The following is a 16,828-nucleotide window of genomic DNA, read 5'->3' as shown; positions in this document are numbered from 1 at the left end:
GCCTATTGTGTTTCTTCATGATAAAAGGCGTGTACATTTACACAACAAACAAACATCTCTGAAGGTATGATTCACAAATAGTGTATAGAAATTCACCTGTTGATTTGATAAAATAATTTCTGGCTTCAGCTGATGACAGGTTTGGTGGAATTTGTTAATACCTGGTTATAACATGAATATGAGTACCATATTACAAAGTTCAATAGTTTGAGGTAAAATTTTGAAGTGTAACTACCCTTCTTTGGTCATCCAAATGTTTGTATCCCACAGCTCAACAAACAAGTTGGGCTTTAGCAAAAATCTAAGAATTACATAAAGTGTATTGCTTTGTCCTATAGCCAAACCTTGCACTGTGGACGTCGCAGGATTTGGGCTTGTTCCTTTCCACAATCACAATTCTACATGGTTGACAAGTCAATATATACTAAACACCTGCTATTAATTTTTTAGCTCAGAATTGGTCTACTTGGAGAAAGCTGGGTCACTGTCACCAAAAATGATGGATGACATTTTTCAAAATATTGTGTTTTATTCCTTTTGTTTATTACCCAAAACACCATATTAATTCCAATCACAATCAAGATTCTCAGAAACAAATGTGATGCAACTTAGTGTACCCAGGTTCGGTTTTTAAGGAAGAAAATGGCCTAGCATCCTCGGGTCACTTACACTCAGCTTCAGGCAGAAGAGAAACATGTCTCCCAATGAAATCTGTCAGATGGATGTTCAGGGGGTCCTTGAGTTACGACAGTCTTGACATACAAAGTTTTTAGTTTACGCTGCTCACTCAAAAGTAATTTTAAAAATTGAAACAAGAGTGTTTTGGTGTATGCAATTAGGGTCCTACTTACAGACTACATGGTGAACTAGTTTGGTTCTTGCAGTGGAAGAATACGCAGCAACGCGCCCTGTGAGTGAGGGAACTGGTGCTCCCCAGCATGCTCACCTACGCCATTCTGGACCACTGAAAGTGCAAGTGTTCAGTTTGTGTTGCTTTGTTTGGTGACTTTTTGGCCATTATCATGGCTCCTAAACTAAAGTCAGAGTCTTCAGATGGCAGTGCTTCAAAGAAGAGGGAAGCCATCATGATAGATGCCACAGAGCTACTGGCATCACATGGAGAGGAGCTGTCTGCTGAGGACCTCATTCAGCTGGGGAAGTACCTGATTGAAGAGGAAGAGATAGAAACCCCAGAACCCAAGAGATTTACTAACAAGGGTTTGGCAGAAGGTTATTCCATGGCAGAGGACGGGTTGGAGAAATGTCAGGCTGAGGACCCCAGGGATGACAGATTCAGTGAGGTCTACAGAGCTGTTATGGATGCCTTGCAGTGCTATAGGCAGATTCTGGAAGAGAAGAAGTCATCAACCTTCCAGACTAGCTTGGAACAATTCTTTAAGAAGGGAGAGAGGCCTGCAACAGATCCTGTAGCCTCTACATCAGCTGCTTCCTGAGATGAAACACCTGTAGTACAGGTAGAATCATCTCCAGCATCTCCTGCATGTTCCTTAGTTAATCCTGATTCACCTGACCCAGTATCTCCAGCACCGTCTGCAGGTTCCCCTGCCTTTCTAGCTTCCTCACCCAATAGGTCACTCTCTCCCACCTTGCAATGCCCCTTCCAGTGTGCAAGCCAACCACAGGAATAAAGGTAAGGAATTATTTCTTACACTCATTTTTTGTCTTTTTTTCTGTTACTACAGTACAGTGTACAGTACAGTATATTTATGTCCTTTTCCTTTTTCTGTGACTTAGTTGTGTATCTATGTTCTAGATTATGATTTTACAACTGTGTTTGGATAGGTAAGTGACTTAGGCTAGGTTGTGTTTTGACTTACATAAAAATTTGGGTTATACCACTGTTGTAGAAAGAGAACTGTGTTGTAACCCAAGGATCCCTTTTACTTGCTAGCCAAAGGAAGGTGTGAGAAGGGAGCCCAGTTCCTTCAAGGAAAAGACTGGCAAGTGTTGGGCAGGAGATCACAGTTCCAGCCAGCCAGTGGAAATCCAAGTCTGGATTCATTAATTATTTGCCACTATAATTGTTAAGACTGACGTACTTCTATCAAAGCAGAAGTAAACCCAAGCATCAGTCTGGTAACATCAATGGTATAGATTCATAATTATACACTCTAAACAACTGCTTACTCTGTCATTAACTCGTAAATTTTTTAGGGCTTTTTTTTCTGCTCCTGAGGCAATTGGAAACAGAGGAGCAGCTGCAACATCAGCACTTGAGTTTTGCCAGTTATTCGGAGAATAGCCCAATTAGTGGGAATGGGTAGTAATACATGCATTTGGCAGTCATGTTTGCACAAAATGAGGGTAATATTTAAAATAAGACAATTTTCATGGAACATGATAGCACCTGAGAGTATTGTGGAAGAATCTGATATCAGATATTTCTAAAGAGACAACTATGGGATTCTTCTCCTCTACAATAGCAACTTGCCCCTCTTCCATCCAGCTGAAATCTGCAACCTGCTGGTCCCATCCAGCTGTCATAGTCCCTCACTCCATTCTTAGCACCTTTGCCCTACCCAGCTTAAATGCTATAGTTTATCTTTGAGGTCACTTTAATGCATTCATTTTGACTCTCTCACTCCTCTTGTTCATACACACAACCCTAATTAAATTCAACTCTGTCTCTTCCCAATGCTCACAATGCTCAATGTGGCTAGAGGAAAATGACCACAAATTTCAAGTGGGCCATTAATGCTACCCATCACTCATTTCATATTTCTCTAGATCTCTCCTTTCCCACTCTCCTAGACTTGCTGACTTCCCATTTCTCCTTAAAATCTGATACTTCCTCCACCATAATCATGCTTCCTTCTTGGTGGGAAGTTGCTATAACCAGATGAAAACAATGACAAGTTCCCACTACCGGCTCTCCGCCCCTACATGCCTCGTTCTCCCATGTGCCACCTTGGTCCCACTGACATGAATGGATGGCCGTGCTCCTGGAAAACCAGGCCCCCACACTTGTGCTCTAGGTCTCATCCGCTACCTGGCACCTATTTAAATAATTTAAAATTCTCCTCCCTCTCTCTACATAAATGTCAATTTCCTCCTCTCTCATAACTTGTTATCTTTAATATAAACATGCTAAAATTTTTATCTTTTAAAAAAATCTATTTTGTGGCTCTTTTCCCCTTCCAGTTACTGTCCTATTTCTCACATTCTTTTTACAGTAAAAAACAAAAAGAAAATAATTATCTGCACTCTGTCTCCATTTCCCCTCTCTTGAATTCTCCATGTCACCAAAGCCATGGACATTAGTGAATCCTCATCTTACATTACGTAGGAGCAGCATCTGACATAGACTATTCTCTCTTGGAAACACTTCTTCCTTTGCCTTAGAGAACACCATCCCACCTTTTTTTCTTCCTCTCTTTCTGGCTGTGACTCCTCAAGCTTTTTGCTGATTCCCTCTTCTCTTCAACTATTAGAAACACTCCCCAGTGCTTAGTCAGGAAAGTGCTTTTTTCTTCCTATACTCAGACCTTAGATGATCCCATTAGACAGGTGGCATTTGACACATTTGAATAGTTGACCACCAACTGTACACTTTCCCATGGACCTCACTCCTGAACGATATGTGTAATTGTCTACCTGACTGATTCTCTGGTGACCTATAAGTATTGCACATGTAGTATGAATACATATACAAAAAAGGGTTGCTATATTTTTCTAACTCCATGGATAGCTCTCTCACTTCTATCAAGCCTTCATTTAATGTCATTATGTCATTTTTTTTTTAGTTTTGTCTTCCCTGACCTCACTTCCAAAACCTTCTTTTCCTTCTTGCCCCGAATTGGGACATTTAATGTTCCCCTTCCTTACATTTTTTTCTCTTAGTAGTTATTGTTATCTAACATATTACATATTTACTGAGTTGTCTTTAGTAATGCTGGTCTCCCTCAGGAAAGACAGGACATTTTTCTGTTTTTATTGCTGTATCACAAGCACCTGGAACAGTGTCTGGCAGATAGCAGGCATTCAGTAAATACTGGAGGTATGAATAAATGGGCCATTTTAGAAATACGACGCACGGCTTCCAACAACACAAGTCTCATTTACTGCACAAGATTTACTGCACCTAAAATTATTCTGGGTTTTTTTTCCAGCCTTCTCTTTGATTATTCTCCACATGAAAATGTCCGTATGATCTTAGACATCCTTGAGAACAATGATGGATACTAAAGTTCTTTCCCTATTATAAACTAGATACACACATCATGCCATGTACATCTGTGTGAAGAAATATAAATAGCTCCCTGACTGTGGAGGTGGCCACAAGTAGCCTGCCTATTACAAAAGGTTTACATTGTCTTCATTCTCTTAGTTGCCCCCACATCTGTGCTAATTGTGCCATCATTTTCTGAGCAAATAAGGCTCTTTAATGCATCTCAATCAATATAGTTTTTTCTGCTTAAAGTGGTCTTTCATCTTTCTACAACTGAAAGAGTGATTGTCATTGTTTAAGCTCTTACTCAGATTCTCCACATCTCTGTGAAGCCTTGCATTATATCAAGAAGAATGATTTATTCCTTCTTCTGTGTTCATATTTACTATGGTAGTGAACCTGCCACATTTGGATCACTTGTTTACATATCTTTCTCCCACACTAAATTATGAGCTTCTCATAAGCACAGATACCTCTGTGTCCTCAACATTTGATGAAAGTCTGTCACATAGTAGATATGACTCTTTGCTTAAGGCACTCATTAACCCATAGAATTCAAGTTCGAGTCATTGTCAAAATAAAATCTTTAAAAAGATTAGCTTCAAGAAAGTAGCACAATACAGTTCTCAGTATTAAGTAACCACAAGTATACCAGGGTCATAAATGATAAAAGTAATAAACTATGAATATTTTAATATTTAGACTTAAATTTTAAAGTTTAGCCTACTTAAAATTATCTATATAAAAATATAAAGATCAATGGCTCACTTTGTTTTTTAATTACAAATTCATCTAGGTTAGGACTTACAGTACTAAAATGATTAAATGAAATGTATTTAAAACCAAGAAAATCAGCTAAATTTATGGAAGTTATAAGTTGATACATTTTTTTCAGAGGACTATTGGTACAAACTTTATATTTGATTTTTTACAGTTTGTGTAACCAAATGGAGAATTTTAAAAACTTAACTAGTAGCTCTTATTTTTCTCTCTAGTTGTGAATGTAAAATGGCAAATTTAATGTGGCAATGTTAAATTCATGTGAAAATTTAAATGTCAAATTGTGATAAACTCATTAGTTGTAGGAAAGAATGATATTAATGTCAAATTGTGGTAAACTCATTAGTTGTAAGAAAGAATAATATTAATATAAAATTATGACACAAAATAGTTAATTAACAAACACCTGTTATTTTCTCTCATATTGCTATGATAAAATAATATGCAGATTAAAAAATGGTTGAGTATCTTAATGTTTATGTGCAAAATTTTTTTTATCAAATACTTTCCTTATTTTCTAAGATAAACACTTTATTTTTTTCCAAGTTAGGTCCTTAAGAAAATAAAAGAGATTTCTCTGCACAAGTCCTCTGTACAATTCCTCTATTAACATCTGTGTTTTATAACCTGTATGTTTTTTTTTCATTATAATTTTTTTAAGTTAACATTGTCCAATGCAATGGAATAATGGTGAGTAAATTCCAATATTAAAATATCCACGGACATATTTTAAAAAGATATTAAAAAAGAATCACCCTGTAATAGCAGTTCTAGAGTCAGAGGCCTGCAACTGAACTTTAATTCTTCTGCTCCCTAACTGCTTAATTCTTTCTATATTTTAGCTAATAAGATGCCTACTCTCCCCTGCAATTCTGATACTAACCTTCCTTGACAATCTTATTGGAAAGTGTCCTACACTCTCTTACTGGAATAAGAAATATGATATCAAGAATTTGAGTTTCTTCTTTTGCTCTGTATCTCCAGGGGTATTTTATTCAATATATAAGTGTCTGAGAGAGAAGCAAGGAAAGTTCAATAGCTTGTCCTTTTGAAATCAGGTAGCAGGAAGTCAAACCACTTATCCTCAGTGTCCACTCCCAAGAGACATCTGAGGCAAACACCTACAGGATGACATTTGAAGAGCTTATATTTCTGCTTTCACCAAGAATCCCTAGGAAACTGAGGGAAGGCAATCTTAGCTATAGCTTCTGCTCATTCATTGAGTGTTTAATATGTGCCAAACAGGAAGAAAATGAGTAAAAAAAAAAGCCTAAGGAATCTGTCCAACTTTATATGGCTAATATGTGCCAGAGACCAGACTCAATTCTAGTCTCTCCTGCTACACACTTAATTGCTCTCCAGTGTACATAATAGAAGTTGATTTGAGACAGAGAAGAAGAAAGATATTAGCTTTTAGTAAGGCTCATTTCCTTGTTTCCCAGGACATATAGAGATGGGCGACCTGGTGGAAGAATTGCTTCCATTCCTAAGCTTGAGAAAAAAAATAACCTCCCACATTCACAATTTGTCTCCAAAACTGACTAAAACTTCATGGAAAGTTTCTCTACAATAGTGTTCTGTAATATTAAAGCAGAAATAAAACATTTAGGGTCTTATTAAAATATTCAGATCCTGATTTTGTAGGATGAGGTGCAGCCCAAGAGTTTGCCTTCTAATAAGCTCCCAGATGATTTTGCTGTGATTGGTCTATGAACCACACCCAAACAGCAAACCTCAATACAAAGGTGAGCACCTGTCCTTTGCCTCCTCACTGCAAGAGTGGATGGATGTACGGGAGAGCTGATGAAGAGGTTTCCAATCATTTTGGATAAAACATATTAGGTGATTCATGGACCTTATCTAGAGTTAATTTTTTATGTATCAAAGTGTTTAGCCCAATTTCCTTTAATTCTACCTCTCATTGCTCACATTTGACTATTTAATTTCATAGTTTCTTGGAGAAAATATGTAGTGATTTTCAGTATGACTAACATTTCTTTTCAGCTTTAGTAAATAAAGACTATAAAAACAACCAATTAAAGTAAATGGAGATTTTTTTTGTTGTTGTATTTTTCCGAAGCTGGAAACAGGGAGAGACAGACAGACTCCCGCATGCGCCTGACTGGGATCCACCCAGCACGCCCACCAGGGGCGACACTCTGCCCACCAGGGGGCGATGCTCTGCCCCTCCGGGGGCGTCGCTCTTTTGCGACCAGAGCCACTCTAGCGCCTGGGGCAGAGGCCAAGGAGCCATCCCCAGCGCCTGGGCCATCTTTGCTCCAATGGAGCCTCGCTGCCGGAGGGGAAGAGAGACAGAGAGGAAGGAGAGGGGGAGGGGTGGAGAAGCAGATGGGCGCTTCTCCTGTGTGCCCTGGCCGGGAATTGAACTCGGGACCCCTTGCACGCCAGGCCGATGCTCTACCACTGAGCCAACTGGCCAGGGCCTAAATGGAGATTTTTAACTATTTTATTTCTTATACACATTACACTCCTCCTTCCACAGTGTGGACGAAAAGAGTATAAAATATCTACTAATTATGTGTTATGTCCTCTTTTAGGCAAAGGACATGGGAGATAATCAAAGAACAACTCTGTTTTGGGAGAGTGTATTCTAATGAAAGACAGAATTGTAAATAAAAAGCTCACTCACTCACTCATGTGTGTGAGTGAATATGTATAGTTAGTTATGAGGAGCAATGAACTTCTCCTAGGACCAGGGAAATAGTGATCAGAGAATGTTTAGCAGAATACTGGTGTCTCTAACTAGCACCGTTTGACCATTTGAAAGAGAACACTTCAAACAGTAAAAACAAAAACAAACAAACAAAAAATCCCAAACAACAAAACACCCCAGATACTCATAGACATGAAATAACATAGTATGACTTGGTACATTTGGCTTTAATGGATATTGAGACAAGTATTAGAAAAATCCAGGCTTCTATGGTAGACCATAATTCAGGCAAACCCAGAGACAGATAATTCTGTAGGCTGGAGGAGAAAAGCATGGGAAATGAACAACTGATAACTTCATCAAAGTCTTGCCACTCACCAGTCACAGTTAAATATGTTCTTTCAGGTTTGGAGGGACATGAACTATTAATCGATATAGTAATAGTTAATACCAACTTCTTTTTCCTCTGACTTAGATAAATGGAAGTAGCTATGGCTTTTCTCTGAGTAGCAACTATATATTAGAAAATAAAAGTTACCATATGCAGCACCATACAAAGACTTGCATGCACAATGGGAATGAGTTATCATAACCCAGGGACTCACTTAAGAACAGAATTTCATATACTACTAACCAGTATCAGCCTCTTTTTATGTTTGCTCTTTTAAAATAAAAAAGGATCAAAAGATTTTATTTTTAAAGTGTCTCTTTAACCCAGTCCTAGCACACATTGAAAGAGTAATGCATCTAGGGGTGTAGAAGGGGCTCTCTATAACTCAAAGGAATGATTTATATTTTCATTTTATTCCTTTTATAGCAGTGAGGGCACCAAAAGGACTCTATATGCAGTTTTACTCAGAAAGCATTGTTATAGTGTTAGCTGGCAAGGGGTCATTAGGGGTCACCTACTCTTTAAAAGGATATATACTCTAAACAACCCTAGAGAGATCAATATCTCCACCAAAACAAGCGAAGTCCAAAGAGTAAATCTAGTCATTTGTCAGAGGATGTAACAACTCTTGGATTTTTCTAAAACCCAACCACTAAAATAGAAACCATTTATATCAATAACTTCATGAAAAGGCTAGTTATAGGTTACTTGTCCTACTTAAAAAATCAGTTATTTCAAATCTTTATTATTTTTTATATGTATGCAGCTTGATATTTTCTGGCTTCATAGCTATGTTCATTCTTTTCAGGATTTTCCACAGAGAACCTTCAAAGTGAATACAGGAAAGAAACAGACTTATACTGCTAAGAACACACTTAGAAATGATTCTTAATCAGTTCTGTGGCTTCAGTTTCACGGTAGATCAGGAGACAATGTCTTCTCCTTCTGCTCTGGTGGAAACATAAGTTTTCTACAAGGTGTTAGGCTGAGAGCAATGAAATGAAAACTCTCCAATATATCAATAAGATGATGATGTATTTATAGAACATGAACCACAAGAGAGCTATACTGAGCGCTTTCAATAAACCTCAATTAAAGTGATCAATACTGCTAAGAGAATCTTTAAAAGCACCTCTGACAGAAAACTTCTCTGAGATTAGTTCTAAATGCTGAGATAGACAGAGTACTTCAAAGCATAATGGGAAGTAAATTCCAGCATTTAAGTCCTAACTCTCAGGATCTCAGTTATGGCTCGACTAAATAAAAGCTTGATGATTCTTGAATAGAAGGTATTCTTTTTGCCTTTTATACTTGTAAAAGTAAACATGAGCAGTATCCTATGTAAAGACTTACAAGAAGCACACCTTGTACTAAATCCCTTTGAATATTTTTATTCATGTTTCTCCTATAATGTTAAATTTTTCTTATTCCTATTTTCTGATAATTTAAAGACATACTTCTTATCAGTCATAGTCCATTTGAAGTCCCCCTTCTACAAATCTTTTCCTTTATGTCCTAGTTTTATTAAAACCTGCACAACCAAATATAGTTCTTGATTACATACTCTTGGAGCAATTGCCAACCGTTACTTGTAAGTCTAAGCTCCACAACTGGAAAGGTAAGCTCCCTAAAGGCAAGCTTCATACTATACTTAGCTTTACAATCCCTCATATTAATAAGCAGAGTGCTAATCACTTTGTGACAGCTTTGTCTAAAATACAAACACTGCTTGAAGGGCTCACATCTTAGGAAAGCTTTCTGAGCTCACAAGCTCATTAGCAGCTTAGTTAGACCTGTCACATGAGACCCAGAAAGTCCTAAATGCAAAGAACTAAGGACTGTGAGAGCAGGAGAGGGTAGATTTAGAAAAGGAGATGCTTCGGAGGGATAACAGAGAACTCTCCCTAAGATTGGCCTCATGGACACTTTGATGGGGGTAGTGAAATTCTTTTTGAAATATCCCAACAGGAGACACTCAAGTGTTCTTTCTCAGATGGAAAACCTTGACAACAGGGAGACCCTGAGAATACTCTAGCGCAGGTTAACTCTCAGGTGCCCGAGTTACCGGTCACTAAGCCATGAAGAGAATTGTTCTTTGTTGAGCCAAACCCAGGTACACTCTGTCTTTTCACTAGTACTAATGACTCTGGATTCATTGATTCATTTTTTTCAATTATTTAACAATTATTTAGGGCACTCCTAATATGTGAGTTAACACAATCTGAGAGCTGAGAGTTTGTTGTGAGCAAAATGAATTTGGACCCTAACTTTAGAAGGTCCTGCCTCCTAACAGACAGAATGATTAGCCAAATAATGACACCAATATAAAACCGACAATTAAAAGAGAAAGCCTAATAATGAGCCCTTGAGAATATTTGGTAGAGAAAGCTAATCTAATGTAGGAGCCAGCAAAGGGGGCAGAGCAGTGTTCCAGCAGCAGAAGCATGAGACAAGGCCCTGAGGTGGATGGAAGGAAACAGTAAGCTCTCTAAGAACCAAAAGAAAGACTCTTCTTAAAAGGTTGTATGAATCAAAGGTTGAGAATCCTTCAACAGTTGGTCAGCAGTTCCTTAGCTTGGCATTTGGGATTTGTGGTCCTTTGGATAAAAGAACCTGGAGAGCTCAATTCTCTGCTGTGGGCCAGAGGAGGCTCTCATCTCTTGTCTCTTTTCTATTATGCTGTGCCCGTGCCTTTGTGGGCAGCACCTGGCGAGATCTCTGATTCCAAACAAACTGTGAATGGCTTTCAAAGTCATATGGGATCTGTTGCTGGGTAGAAAGAAGTCATGGAAACTTCAGGCTGAAAAGATATTAAAGGTACCTGACATGTCTGTGAGACTGGTCTATCTCAGAGATGGTCTTATAGAAAAGGTGATCTCTTTTTAGTAAATGTATTATTTTTCCAGTCGTAGCTCCAAGGACAAAAGAAAGGCAAGCAAGTTGAGCAGTTGGCCCTGGAATCTCAGCTGGGGTCCTATTAATATGGTCACTTTCTCACCTGCAATGCGTCCATGAGAGTCATCTACTAAACTTGCTTCTCCTCCTCCACTGGCTGACAGCCTGGCAGTGAGCCTCCTATTTCATAGTTCCCGTCGTTGCTAATTTCCTGTAAGACTCCAAAGTTTGCTTTGCTTTATTAATTTAAAGGGAGGGAAAATGCTACTGTGACTGTGTTCTTTTAGAGAGTGAATGTTAAATTTTCAAACATCTTGATTAGGAGATTTAAAAATCAGTATTACTATCATGTTCATTGGATTAAACGTATTCTTTGTGTGATTTAGGAGACTGGGCGAACCATCTGTGGGAGAAAACGGAAGAATGTACAGCCTTTAAAAAAGTTGCTTATTTGACGGAAATCCATCCTGGTAATGAAAATAGGAAAAGAACTAACCCTTGTAATATATACCTAGTATATTTTATAAGCCCTGATATGCTTGATATATCTAATATCTGCTTTAATCTCTGATAGGTATGAGTTGCTTGGACTCATAATCCACGTGATAACAATGTTCTAACCTTTTTTAAGGCACAACCTAAGTTAGTTGAATAGTAATGCTCTTCTTTATTTTTTCAAATTATATACAAAAATCGACTCTCTTCAGAGTAAGCGCCTGAAGTCTCAGAAGTGAGATTGCCAGAGACCAGGCAGTGGCTGAGGAAGGCTAAGACACAGCAGACCTAGAGGAGAGACAGACCTGAAACTGAACACTCGAAGGCTTTTATCATGCCTCCCTTTCTTTAATGCCACGTTGCCACTTAGTGAGGCTTTTAAAAATTGAAAATGGGACTTAGGATAGTAGAGTTCTCTAAGTGATAAGAGAAAATGGATGTTAGAAAGCAGCGCATTACTACTGAGGTATTGTCGGAGCATTAGAGGCTTTGTGTTCAAAATGCTTCAAGAATAATTCAGTTAGGATAAAATATCTTTTACTGAAACCTAATCGTTATAGCTCAACTTTTCTATGCCACAAGTACCTTATGAATAACTAATTTTACTCTTAAAAATTTTTTTATTTTTCAGACTTGAAGTTTTAAGAATGTAGACATATTGTTATTTCAACATGTGTTTTAATTTTCTTAATTTATTGATTTATTTTAGAAAGAAAAAGTGAGGGGGGAGACAGAGAGAGAGAGAAAGAGAGATATCTTGATACATTGTTTCACATATTTATGCATTCATTGGTTGACTCTTACATGTGCCCTGATTGGGGATCGAACCTGCAACCTTGGCATATTAAGACGACACTCTGACCAAATGAGCTACTCGGCCAGAGTGAATTTTCTATTTTTAACACTCATTAAGAATTTATTGGTATATTGAGGATCACAAGGGCACACACCTTCTTGCAAAAATTTTGTGTTAGCCCTAGACTTTCTCAGTTCTCCCTTATGACTCCTGCTACATGAACTGTTTCTATATAATAGTTATTTTGGTGCTTTTAAGCAAAAGTTTATTGGTGGGAAGTTCCTAAGGTTCAAGATTTTTCTGTGTATAAATATTATCTGGTTTAAAAGCAGCACCATCCAGCATCCAAAACAGCTGGTGCTTTTAGTTTTACGAACATGATCCTTTCATTGTAGACGTCTGAAATTCCTCTGAGTAAAACCTCCTCACCTATAGTCAGTGACAATGTTTAAGAGTGACCTTACTAATCCTTTCATGAACATTGAGATCCATGTTTTTATTATATCATCTATTTTCTTGTTCATTGTTCAAGAAAAATTGTGTCAATTTCCCCAAAGCACACTCTATACTACAGTCAAATTGTCTGCACATATAGAAGCAGTAATCAGATCTGCATACAGTGTTAAAGTTCCATTTCTATTGCTCTACTTAAGAGGCCAATCCTATTGCCTCGTAGCCTCTTAGCTTTATCAGTATTATTCCAAACAGACTCCAAGAAAATCTGTGCCATAACTCCTGTCCTTATAAAAGTGCCCAAGATATAAACCCTTTGAGGACACCGTTCCATAAAGTAAGTGGTGTGATATTTAGTGCACTTATGAAGCAGTCTGTAATGCTGTTTAAATTAATGTCCTAGCAGTCTTACTTGTCATAGTGTAGAGATGACTCCATGCTGTTTTGTAAAGCCTTGAGGTTTTGAAGAGCTATCCTACAATTTGAACAGTTACTCTTTCCACATTATTGCATGTTTTGCATCCTCACGTCCTCTCTAGCGGACACTGTTGTACTCTCCTCTAAAATATGACGAGTCCAACCCCCCTCCTCCTGCACCTAGTCTGTACTCAGTCAATCCTCTTAGAATGCTGTGAAAGAGAGAATAATCAATTTCACATCCCCCCAAACAACACATGCTCTTAACCGGTCCCTCAGACACACAGCTCTCTCCCCAAATGCATCCTGCCTATGCTGGCTAGAGCTTCCAGAAACCAGAGCCTGAGCTGCTGGGGCACCTCCACCCTGCTCAGTACAGGAATTCTTCACAAGCACATGTGGAGGACAGGACAGGAGAACAGTCCCTCCCTGCATTCTAACTCTGGGATGTGACCTTTCATTTTGCACAATGGATCACAATTCAAAAACAGAAAAAAAAATCAGTGAGACAGAGAAGGGCAGCTTTATTTTTTCAGAGATGAAAGACAGGCAAGTATTCTTATGTTTTTACCTGTCATTTCCCATGAGCAGAGTCCAAATGGAATGTGTCACACATGCGTGCATCTTTTTTTAGAGAAATTGTTTACTAGCACACTTAACAACACCGAGAAAGTGCTTTATATGATGTCCAAAGAAATATAATCTACCCTTTTAAAAATGGAAACCTGTGATTGCCAGAAAAATATCTTCTGCTAGCCTTGCTGGGTAGTTTGTACTTAAAGTAAAACTGTCACCACCCACTCTGTATTCAAGCCAAAATTTAAAAAGGCAGGCGAACTGAAAGGAACCACGAGCCAGTCCGTCCCTATCAGAAAACAGCCATAGGAGCAAATCACATTGGGGACAGGCTCAACAACTCAGAGACACCATCCTCAGGACAGAAGGAGAGCTATGGAGCCATTTTTCACGAGGTTCACAAGAAAATGTCAGCTCACAGCTGCTTGTGCACGGCCAGAGCGCATCTTAATTTGGTCAAAAGGAACCCAGCCAGTCACCCTCATAGAGCATTTCCTAGAGTCCATTACAGATCTGATTGATACACTCTGCTTTGAGCACCTTTCCTAATATAATCTTTGGCAATTGCATAGAACAGATCTACATCTTATTCTAAACTAAATGCCTCCTCTTGTTTCCTTTTAAAATGTGAATTAGACACTTCCCAGCTAATAGTCAAAAAAAATTTTAAAAAGCATGGACAAAAACCCCCACTGTTCCCCACCCTCCTCCAGCTTCCTAATACCTGGGGCAGTTTACTTCGGGATAGAGCAGGTTCTGGGCCAGGGCACAATGGCAAATGGGCACACAAGTCTGCTACCCCGGAAGCACAGGCAATGCTTTCTTTGTAAAAACACAGGAAAATACACACACTGGAACAAAAGACACTCTATCTGCACACCAAGAGACAAGAGAAATTAGGTATTTGTTTTACACACATCTGTACCCACTTATATATAAAAAAACCAGCTTTGTGTCTATTTTAAGGATGACATGCTTCTTTCCTCTTCAAGCCAGGTCCCAAGAAAATTAATTTTTTAAGCTTTGTCTCCAGTGGGAGGTAAAACATACTCTGCCAGAATACCTGGTGTGTGCCTTTGTTGGTAGGGTGCCATTTCAAACTTATTATATTTGAACTCAATTATGTGGGAAATTAAGGCAAATGCCGTCTGAGAGCTCTGAATTATTCTGACATTACAAAGAAACGCCAAGTCAGCAGATATTTGCTGTTTACATTTCATTATAACGTAATCATGCATTTGCAGCCTTCTGGAGCAAAATGCTAACTATTCTCCAAACAGCCACCTGACAATCTGGGGCTGAAGCACACAGTCTGACTCGGAAGGAGACATCATGATGGCTCTCCACCGGCTGTATCAGACAAAAGCTCCACAAGCAACCGAGAGGCATTTGGTGAATGAAGTGAGAGTCAAATCAAGTTTAGGCTCACAGCTGGTGGAATATGGCACTGCCTAACAGGGGATGGGGAGCAGAGGGCTTGGAGATGAGGAATAGAAATCATACACATACACAGAGAGATTTAAGGCAGACTAGGGGCAGGCTCAGTTTACTAACCTGGAGCCCCGTTCCAGGGAAGCAGAGAAGACTCTTGTCTCTTCCCACCTTTCCATGGTCCTCTGTCAGTGTCTTCTCAAACCACCTGTACTGATCCAGCCCATTTTCAGATCATATAGTTTTCTTGATAGAAGTAGTCTCAGCTGAGCTTTGATTTTTCAGCATGGATGTCTTAGAATTTTCCTCTTTGAGCCAGACACGGCAACATAAAACTGCCGCTGAGGTCTTTTGTTTTCCCTCCTCTCAAAGATGAAGCATGCAGCACTACTCTCTCTCTCTCTCTCTCTCTCTCTCTCTCCTCCCTTCCTCTCTCTCCCTCTCGGCTCTCTCGCTTACACTCACTCCCTCGTTTTCTTTCACCAACCCCCACCAGCAACCTCACGCGATTCCGTTCAGTAGCAGTCATTTACATCTCCAAGCCTCAGAACCCGTGTTCTGTAGCGCCTGTCTCTCACTTTAGGATTTCCTGGGCTAACGGGAGGGGGCAGCTCTAGGTGAAGTCAGGTGACCCCTCCATTAAAAGCCGGTGAGACGGATGGAGTGTGTGAATTTTATTATACACACAGGCACATTTATATTACAAAGCATTGAGGAAAACCTAGCTTCTAGAGATTAGGCATTTTTGCTTTTGCTTTCATAGTCCCCTTTTAGCAATTAAGTGAAGCTGATATAGTTTAATGAAATGTAATTAAACTTTTTAGTGTTAATAGCAAGTCTGTATACTTGCAGAATCATTCACCTGAACAATTCTTTTCAATCTGTAAGCACGACTGTTTCTTTTTCTTTTGAGGGTCAAAGAGTCAGTCATTTCACTATTTACACACTTTTCAAACTCCCCTTTCCTTTGACATCTAGTTCAACTTATCTCAAAGTTAAGGACCATCATAACAGATTTTTAAAAAATAATATGAAAGAAAAGATAACTGACAGAAAGCCAGAGCACACATAGCATGGATAGACATCAATCGTTTTCTATTGCAGAACTAGATTCAATAAAGAGTAATTTTTGCCTCTTAGGCAAATAAGTTTCCCCTTCTCTGCTTCAGTGTCTGTGTCTTAAAATAAAACATAATGTCATAAGTGTTCCATCCTCCCCCCGCCAGCAAAGCAAACCTGTCAGAGAAGGATGTCAAGGTAGAGATACCACTCAGGCTCCAGGTACAGAAGCAACTGGAAAAACTTGTGTTGACCTTGTATAGTGTTGAAAGAAATTTCACCTCCACCCTAAACAGTGAATTTGCTACCATTTTGTTTCCTGCTCCAAATTTTTTGATACCCAGTGGGGAGCATCTCCCCTATCTCTACTATTAAATAGGAACAATATACATTCTGCTCTTAGAAATACTGCAAAGAAAAAGGAGATAATCCCCATAAAGTGCTTGAAGAACTCAAGATAAAAATACTTTATAAAGCTAAACGATAGGTAATTAGGAGGAGGATCAATAGGTTTGGTGAGAACAAATATCAAAAGAGGAATCTCTTAGCCTTTAGTGTTACATGCATGGATTCTTAATTTCAAGAGCACGATGAGACTGGTGCATCAGCGGAAGAGGAAGGAGGGGGCTGACACAGAGTCGCACCCCTCAAAAGATAAAGTCTCAGTCTTAC

General features: G+C 38.9%; 1 protein-coding gene across 3 annotated transcripts in view; it reads right to left on the bottom strand.

The window, feature by feature from the left end:
• Positions 1-16,828, bottom strand: part of MAGI2 (membrane associated guanylate kinase, WW and PDZ domain containing 2) — a 1,730,241-nt gene that overhangs the window by 958,085 nt on the left and 755,328 nt on the right. Inside the window, exon 1 of one of the 3 annotated variants that reach the window (XM_066240551.1) lies at positions 15,221-15,479. The exons of the other annotated variants lie outside the window; for them this stretch is intronic. The gene's annotated coding sequence lies outside the window, so the exon portion shown is untranslated. Of the gene's footprint in view, positions 1-15,220; positions 15,480-16,828 lie in introns of those variants that run through there. 3 annotated transcript variants of the gene reach the window in all.

Source organism: Saccopteryx bilineata, chromosome 7 (genome assembly GCF_036850765.1).
Source record: "Saccopteryx bilineata isolate mSacBil1 chromosome 7, mSacBil1_pri_phased_curated, whole genome shotgun sequence".
Classification (NCBI taxonomy): domain Eukaryota; kingdom Metazoa; phylum Chordata; class Mammalia; order Chiroptera; family Emballonuridae; genus Saccopteryx; species Saccopteryx bilineata.
The sequence above is the reverse complement of the archived record's forward strand: the minus strand, read 5'-3'. Positions and strand labels throughout refer to the sequence as shown.